Genomic DNA, 10,097 nt, shown 5'->3' with positions numbered 1-10,097 from the left:
TGCAGATATTTTCACTAAACCTTTTCCTAGAGAATCATTTGAGTACCTGAGAGACAGGTTAGGAGTTTCTACCCCTCCTACAGAGAACTGGTTGATGCTTTTTGGCATCAGTCTAGTATGCATTATCAGAGATATTATTCATTCCAGCACTTATGTGGGGATGCTACTTCTCAGGGAGAGTAGTTAGCCTTGTGTTTCAGTGGTTTTTTAGTTTTTCTTTGATATTTATGTTAGATTTCTGGCATTGATGTCAAAGGGGGAGAGATATTGATGTGAAAAACTTAAGGAGTTGTATACAATAGGGGAAGTGATATATGTGTAATTCAGAGCTTTACAGAGATATCATTCACAGGGGGATTTTGGTCTTTGTTTCATAAATTTATTGCTATATCTTTAAGTGGGAGATTGATGGTTATCTTCCATTGGGGGAGACTTGTTTGGCATTTCTTGGTACTTAGATGTTTTTCACATCTAGTGTTGCCATCAATGTCAAAGGGGGAGATTATTGGCCATTTGGAGGAATTGATTATTGTGTTGCATTGATGTTTTGTTATTGATGTCAACACTAGCTATTTTGGATGCTTTACTGACACCCTTCTGGTCCCAGTAGGTTGTGTGGTTTCTTGTTGGTTTGGATTCCTCGGTATGTTTGGGTTATGGAATTGGCTTACTCATTTTCATATTCAGTAAGTTGGTTTCGATCTGGTGATTGGATGCTATCTTGTTTGCTTGGAAGCTTGGTTTGTGGTTCTGGTGAGGGTTTCACCGACAAAGATTTATTGAAGATCTTTGATGATATGCATAAGTGGTGTTGGTGCATCTTCTGATGGAGATTCAGGATGCTAATGGTGATCATGTTAGAGACTTGGTAGATTGTGATTATTGCTTTGGTGTGTATGGAACTATATTGGGTCCCGGTGTATCTACGTTATGGACCAGCTTAATGTAACGTATGGATTGGACCTCTCGATGTCTTATGGGTTGGATATTATTTGTTTGGTCTAAGGCCAACATGTTTTGTAATTATGTAATTAGTTTATTGTATGGTGGTCGACCTGATTGTTTATGGTCGAGGGTTTGTATATATATGATGTAAGATCTCATTGTAGATCATCATAGGAAAGGCATATGGATATGTAATGTGCGAATAATGTAATATCATTCAGGAAAAGGATTTGGTTGATCATTGGAGATCGAATTGGGTTTATGTAAGAGGATTTAGTCCTTCGATATTGAGCTTAACCAAAACTGTATTTAGGTATAGGAGATTCTATCTTTGCAGCTCATTCATTCTTCTGGATTGTAGTCTGGATTTCTATGTAGTCAGTGAGACTCCTTTTGTGATTAGCAGTGTGCTCTAGGCTGTTGACCTTCCTGTAAGTGTAGGCTCCTCAATTGTAATTCACATACTTACTGCAGAAGTATTATCTGACTGTGGGTAGACTTTCCACGGTGGTTTTTTTATTTATCGGGTTTTCCACGTATAAATCTTGGTGTCATGTGGATGGTATTTATTCTCTCATTATTGTTCATTCTTAATTGGTTTATCTATTATTCCAGTATTTGGTTTAAGCATCCCGATATTAATGTTTTGGGTTCCGATATTAATATTTTAATTACTAAAGGTTCTTGTAATCTGTGACAACTGATTCACCCCCCCCAGTTATCTTTCGGTTATTTGAATTGTCTAATAGTGGGGGTTGTCATACTGTCCTTGAAGGTTGGGACAATCACCATCCCAAACCTTGTGCATGTTATGTCAAGCCCTTTATCATACAATCTCCTATTAGGTAGACCATGGCTACATGGTTTGGGAGCTATTTCATCTAAACTCTATGGGTCTGTGAAGGTTGTAGCTAATAATTAGGTTTTCATGGTTAAGGGCGATCCCGAGGCTATGCAGTTGTGTCAAATAGTTGTAGTCAATCATGCTTCTATTACACCTTCATTTCAAAACTATGTACCCACTTTGTCTTCTTCGATTGCAACTTCTGCTTCTCTCTCATCCACTAAAAAGGAAAAGTGCAAAAAGGAAGAGGTCATTAAGGAATTGATTAAAAAGGAGAAGTCACCTGAGAAGCAAGATTCCTCGAAAGAAAAATCCCCAAAGGTAGATAATCCTAAGGTGAATATGTTGGAGCCTACACTTGAAAACACTTCCCTAGCTAAATTACCTTCTCCATTAAAAGTTCATGCATGTCTAGGTGATGATTAGGGATCTTTGGATTTTATCGACTCTTATGTTGGTGAATACAAAGTAGATCCCGTCCATTTTTTTTCTAAGATCTCATTCAACTTGGCTACAAAAGATGATTATGCATCTATAAAGTTAGGTGATGCCTATCATGTCAATCACCTCTTCTATATGAAACTACCATCATTCAAAGAATAAAAAAACATCTATGGTCCTAGATACAAGCTTGTGTCTCAGCTTGGATATGACAGAAAGGGTTGTGGGCCTAATGAACAAGGTATTCGGATTTTTTTGAATGCTGAACCTCGTCACCACAACACCAAACTAGGGTATCATCATACAGGTCAACAGGAAAATCCATGGTTAACCATTAACATAATTTGAACCGATCCCCTTCCCTTAAAGCTTGTTCATCTAGAACTTATTGACAACGGTGTATCGCCTAACGAAATTCCCTTGGATCTTTTCCCTTCGAAAGAATCCTTGAAAGAATTTTTGGGCACATACAATGGGCTACCCTCTTACCATCATAAAAGTCGATTCCCATATTTCTTGAATACACAGGCATACTTTACGAAATCCATTTCACAGGGGGAACCTCTATCTCACAACATAGAACAAATGTCTGTTTGTCAGTCCCTCATCTGAAAGACTATAGTACGCTCCTTAGAGGAGAAACTATTGATGTCATCATGAGAAATAAGACTCCCGATAAGGTCATAAAAGTGAGGAAATTATTATCCCCTAAAGAGTTCAAATAACATTCTGACTTGCTACATCAATTCCCTGACATCTTTACTTGGTCTTATGAAGAGATGCTTGGCATTGATGAGTCCATTATGGTACACAACATCATGCTTAGTCTTGATGCTAAGCTGGTGAAGCAAAAGATTTGAAAGATGAATCCTAAGGTGGATTTATTAGTCAAGGCTGAAATAGAGAAGCTCCTCAAAGTTGGCTTTATTCGCCCTACTGACTATTCACTGTGGATCTCGAACAATGTCCTGGTAGGCAAACCCAATGGTCGAATATGCATTTTCTTTGATTTTTGGGATGTGAACAAGGCCTCCCTCAAGGATGACATTCCACTCTCGAATATTGATATGATCATGGATTCAATCGTGGGGTATGCTTTTCTCTCATTCATGGATGGCTTCTTAGGTCATAACTAGATCCGTATTAACCCATAAGATCAATATAAACTTCTTTTCACAACCCCTTGGTGGACCTTTTGCTATGTCATCATGTCATTTAGGTTGAAGAACGCGGGATCAACCTTTCAATGAGTCATGACTTTGATATTTCACGATTTCATCCATAAGGTCTTAGAAGACTACATCAATGATATCTTGGTAAAGTCCTTAGTGCGTGGAACAAATATTGAGAATCTTCGTCTGGTCTTTGAAAGACTTTGGTTGTATAAGATGAGACTGAATCCTCTTAAGTGTGTCTTCGGTGTTGATGCTAGTAAGCTCCTAGGATTCATTATCTCTCGTCGAGGAATTAAAATAGATATGGATAAGATCGATGCTATTGTGAACATGCCTCCACCTAAAAATATTTCTCAGCTTCGTAGCCTACAGGGGAAGATACAAGTCATTCATTGTTTTATGGTACAATTAGCTGATCGTACCTTTCCTTTCACGTGATTGTTGAATAAAGATGCCCGCTTTAAATGGAATGTGGAATGTCAAAAAGCATTCGACTCCATCAAAGATTACCTAGCTAATCCTCTTATCCTAATGCCAGCTATGTTTGATAGACCTTTCTTCCTATATATCTCAGCTTCATTTATGCCTTGGTGGCATTATTGGCCCAACACAATGATGAAGGTCGAGAAAGAGAAGTTTATTACATCAACCGCACTCTAATAGAATATGAAACTCAATATTCTATCATAGAAAAGTAGTGTCTGGCCCTTGTTTTCATGACTCAGAAGCTAAGACGTTACATTCTACATGCAAAAAATATATGGGTCATTGCTAAAAATGATATTCTTAAGCATCTCTTTGCAAAGTCTGATCTCTTGGGAAGGTTGGCCAAGTGGGTGATGCTACTTTTTGAGTTTGACTTGTTGTTCATGACTCAGAAGTCAATCAAAGGGCAGGTCATCACTGATCAATTGACTGACACTCCCTCTAGCAAGTCTTTTCCCACTTTAGATCTCTTCCCTGATGAGGATGTTCTGATCATTGACCAAGACTCCATGTGGGATATGCATTTCAACAGTTCAAGGTGCCAAAATGGCTCAGGCATAGGTGTGGTTTTCATTTCACCTAAAGGAAAGACAGTCCCTCTCTCCCTCGGTTTATAATTTCATTGTACCAATAACATCGCTATGTACGAGGACGTGATTGCAGAACTTTTTGCTGCGATTACCATGGGTGTAAAGAACATCCACATCCATGGAGATTCTAAGCTCATTGTGAACCAAGTGACGAGTGCCTATCATGTTAAGCAGTTGAAATTATCTCAGTACAAGGATTTGGTATTGACCATCATGAAGCAATTCACTACTTACATGATTGATAGCATCTCATAGAGAGAAAATCGTCATGCGGATGCAATGGCGAGCGCTACTTCTCTTGTAGGCCCAGACTTCATCAAGATGAATATTGCTTTGTGGTACAAGTCCTTCGCTTTCTAGCCATATCTGATCAAACTCAATTTGATATCCTTATGTGTGCCCATGTTGATTTGGGATAATGGTTCGCACACATCTTCAATTATCTAAAGACCAAGAGTTTTCCTGATGATGCTCAAGAGCTCACTTGTGCGGATTCGGAAGTTGGTTATTTGATATATTCTCTTATCTAACGTTCTTTATAGGAGATCATACAATGGTCTTCTTTTACATTGTCTTAAAAAAGCGCAAATCCCCCTTGCCCTTCAAGAAGCTCATTCGGGCTCTGGAGGTGGGTATTTTGGAGGAAAATCCATGATACATAAACTAATCCACATGGGGTACTAATGGCAAATGATGGAACAAGATTCCTTTGCCTTTGACAAAAAGTGCCCCTAATGTCAACACATAGCAACCTAATCCAAGCTCCTACCTAGGAGCTTCATAGTCAGGTCTCTTTGTGGCCTTTTTAGACTTGGGGATTATACATCATTGGCTAGATATATCCCCCTTTGTCTAAGGGTCATATCTTCATCATCACCGCAACAAATTACTTCATGAAGTGGGTCAAGGTGGTGCCACTACGATCGACTATTGCCGATATGATTTGTGGCCTCATCATGGATAATATAATTTCACAATTTGGATTGCCTACAACCCTTGATTTTGATAATGGTATGCCTTTTAAGAACAAGGAGGTTAAGCATTTTCTTGAAAAATTCCACATTCAACATCGTTTCTCTACACCTTACTATCTGCAGTCTAACGGTCAATCAGAACCATCTAATAATACTATTGAATAGATCTTGTGTAAGACCGTTACTAAGCATGATAAAGATTGGCATGTATAGTTATTATATGCATTGTGGGCCTATCATAGAAGTGTTCATATGACTATGGGAGAAATGCCCTATAACCTTGTGTATGGTGTTGACGCTATTATGCCTCTTGAATTGGAGATCCCCTCTTTACGGGTCTCCTTAAAAGGAGTTATTGATGATGACTCCTATCACACTCTTTGTTTAAATCAGCTTGAGTTGTTATATGAGTGTCATTTAAAGGCCCTTCAACATCTTCAAGCTTACCAAAAATCTCTATCTAAGTAGTATAACCAAAATGTGTTACCCTGGACATTTAAAATAGGCGACCTAGTTCTTTATGAGAACTAGAGAAATTTTAATGCACCACCCAACCAAGGAGGGAAATTTAGCCCGAATTGGCTAGTTTCGTACATTGTTACCTCTATTTTATGGTTTTGGTGCCTATGGTTTGTCCTCCATGGATGACACTCCTCTCAAAGAACCTATTAACGTCGCACACCTACTTAGATACTATGCGTAGAAAATGAGAAATATTTGTCCCATGCATGATACCTGGATGCCTATGGGAGTCACATTCTGACACATATTCTTCATCGACACGACATTCGTTTCTATGTTATGAAGTAACTATGTGTTGTCACATCCAAGTGTGTGTGTGTGTGCACGTGTACATGTGTCATATCTCTATATAGAACATCATAAGATTTAATCATGCATACAAACATATGTAAATTAAAACATGATAAGCATCTAACTCTAAATCATCCATCATATGAGCATATAAAATAACAACAATATCCATCCATAAGAACACAAGATAGAATCACAATATCGAATCTCATATATATGTGTGTGTGTGTGTGTGTGTGTGTGTGTAATTTATCGTGTTAATGTACATGTATCACATTACTACAAAAACGTGTGATGCTATCATATGTGTCTCTAATGTCCATCACTACATCCATGTATATATACCAAAAAAATGTTGTACATGAAATGAATCCAAAACTATCTCATGACTACCCTGGTGGGTGAGTCCATGAGGTCGCTAGCGCTGGAGGATCCTAGTCTCAGCAAGAAGGTTGTCAAACTGAGGTCAAGTGTGACCTCGTAGCAGTCGTACTCCACAATCCTAGGCCTTTGAGGTCTCCTCAAAGCTCAGAAACAATCTCCCATTGTGTCATCAGCTCCTCTCATGCCACCATCTTTCACTAGCACGATGCCTTGAGGTCTATCATTAGCTAATGCATTCGGGGGTGGTCTAGGTGACCTGTCATCGAAGGTCATCGACTTGGATCTACAGAGAATCATGGGCCCTCTCAGCCTTCTCGGTGTGTGTCACTGCCTGGTCTCTCTCTCCGAGGACAATGTAGACCTCCTGCAAGGCCTAATCCCGCTACCCCATCACAGTGGCCAGTTACACTGCTCCCTACACCAGCTCCACTCGACCCTCCTCATATGTTTTTTGTAGCCATGCTATAGGCTCAAATAGCTACACGTCTCCCTGATGACTAGATGGGTTGGTAAGCATCCAGCACAAGACCCTGGGTATGTACATTAGGGATGACCTATACGAGCACCTGGTGGATGAAACTCAACCACTTTGCTACATCATCTGCAAGCACAAAACATTTCACATCAGTAATCATCATATCCAACAATCTCTACATCTACACATATACAAAGAAAAGACTAAAGTACATCAACTAAAATAAAAAATGCATACCAGGATCGCCCCTCTACCAATCTGGATCTGGTGGAGGCACCCCGCCGAAGGATCCCTCTGTAGTCACTATTGCTGTTGTTGTTGGTCACGCCTGCAGCGTAGCTAGTGGTGAAACTAGCGATGGTGGAAGATCCCTAAAAGCCGGTGCCTATCTGTTTGGACATGGGCTACTCATTTTCCGCCTCTGCTGTGGTCTCCTACTCGCATCGCTCGAGGAGGCTTGCTCATCCCTATCACCTCCTAGAGCTCTGAAATCTCCTCCTACTACACCTGGTGGGAAAATTGGTGCTGGACTGACCCTACTCCACCAACCTGTGAACCCTAGTGTGACTCTGACATCATCTATATTAATTTGTGGTGTGATGTCATCATTGCCACTCCCTTGAGGATTGTCTTGTATGTTTCCCAGCATATGGCGGGGCAGGTCATGTGGTCACAATGCACTCCTGGTGGATCATGCGTAGCTTACTGTGATAGGTGGGATCATCTACACATATCTTAACTGTTTGCATACATCATCGCTAGTAGTATGATATCACAACGTGATCCTGACGGTCAAGTAGAAAATGGTCTCTCTACATCTGTGGGAGTTGTGTGCAATCTGTGGCCCAGACCCCCATGTCTCAGTACGGATGAAAGACCACATATCCAATCCCTAATTACTCGATACAGATGTAATGGGTATGCATGTTCCCATGGCATGACCAAGGGCATAGGCAAAAGGAATCCAACTAGTTGTGTGCACGTGATGTGCTCAAATTCCTAGACTTGTAGAAGGGTGCACATCGTAAGGCTTTGGTACTCATGGTGTATGTAACAGGAGAGCTCATAGTATAAATGGGTCAATATGCTGTGACCCCACATGTACATTGTTTTCCTCTCCTCCATCTCCCGAATCAAGAGGACAAAACCTATAGTTAGCTCTAACCCACAGTCCTTTTCCAATACCTATCGTGCGATGGTCGTGATCATGATGCATCGTACCAGGGGAATCAACACTCGTCCCTTGCCCAACACTCATAGGTACACATGTCCTGTGGTGTCTACTCTCCACCCTAGGGCCAACTCCTACTATCTAACCAACTCAGTTATAGATAGGATTGTTGGTGACACTCGCTCCCTTTGGAGAGGAAGTCATAAAATGTGGTAGATGTCGATCAATGTGACCATCATATCTCCTATGGGCAGTTGGAAGGACATGGTGTCCCTGTCCCTCCTCTCCATCAATGGTCGTAGCATAGGGGTGTGGAACTAAAACTCAGGCAGCATGTATGTCCACCATAAACCTACTCTACGGAGGAGTTGTTTATTGGCAGCTAACAACTCATCTGCTCGACTCTGCAACATCTGCAAGTGGTGCCCAGATGTATGCTACCACATCTTGAGCAATGTCTACACACAAACAAGTTTGTCATTAGTTCTGATTCTACTTTTCAAACAGACGTTTATGCGCCCAGAAGATGGCATCACATCTTCTGGATGACAATGCCCAAGATAGACAACAATGTGTTGTCTGAACGTGCATGCCTGTCGGAGATGACAGTGCGTTGACCATACATCAGCGCATCCCTTGGACATGTGTGTAGCCATCCAAGATAAAATGCTAAATAAATGTACTAAATGAAAAAACATAACATGTTTCGAGTCATACTTGGTCGGGCTCATCACTCTACTCGACCGCGGTCCATAACTCCTCAATCTTGCTAGCTCGGTGCTCTTGTCTGTGTGGAATTTTCGCTCAGACTCTATTAAATGTCTGCACTAATTCCCATAGTGAATAGTGAAAATGACCCTTTTTAGGTCCCACTTTCGAGTATATAACCCAAATTTTTACCCAAAATGGATTTTGCCCATTTTTGGACAATTTTGGCTCGTTTTTCTTCTTGTTTTCCCCACCTTGCTGGGGGGAAAACACGAGGGGGCATATACTCACCTTCATCCAAATTTTTCCTTCTATTCGTACTAACATCTCTTAAGCATCCTTCTCGCCGAAGTAGCTTCCTTCATTTTTTGTGCTGATAACTTTTCTAGTTTTGTAGTATGGAATTCGTCACATCAGATACTGGGTTTTCTCTTGGATACTTGGGGGCATCACTCATGATCATCGATTTGACCTCTATGGTTTCTATAGTATCCTTTTTGGCTAAGTATTTATTGCATCTACTGCATTCATTTCACTGCATAGACGTAATGAACATATCTTTCCAGACTACTTTAGTGCGACTGATCCTTAGAGCCGATCAGTCCACTAAAGTGGGGGCAAAATGTAGTGTCCTAAATTGCGCCCAGTGCATTTATGACACTTACGCATGGCATCTAGTGCATTTATGATGAATGTATGATCAAAATTATATTATTTTGGCATCTTGGGATCAAAAGACAAAGTGCCTTGAAATGCCCTGAAACCCCTTTTGGGCTTACTTTTTGATGGACGTAAGCATGATGCAAGAACATTCATGCGCCACACTAATGTCCCTAAAAGCTGGTGGAATCTCAAATCTGGCAAAGAATCGGATGATGGCCGATGCATGTCTTTTGGCTCGCGTTTCTCCGTGATGACTCTCTGTGCCTCTTCCGAGTTTAAGAACCCTTCCTAGCTCATTTTGAAGGGTTCCCATCTTGGGTTCTTGACTCTTGGCTCTTATTGCGCTCTTGATATCATATTTCTCTCTTCATGCTCTTGGACATACACTCTACCAATATCAAGATACAACTATCTTGTGTTGGCTCTTA

This window comes from Cryptomeria japonica, chromosome 2 (genome assembly GCF_030272615.1).
Source record: "Cryptomeria japonica chromosome 2, Sugi_1.0, whole genome shotgun sequence".
In the NCBI taxonomy this organism is placed as follows: domain Eukaryota; kingdom Viridiplantae; phylum Streptophyta; class Pinopsida; order Cupressales; family Cupressaceae; genus Cryptomeria; species Cryptomeria japonica.
Note: the sequence above shows the minus strand (reverse complement) of the source record.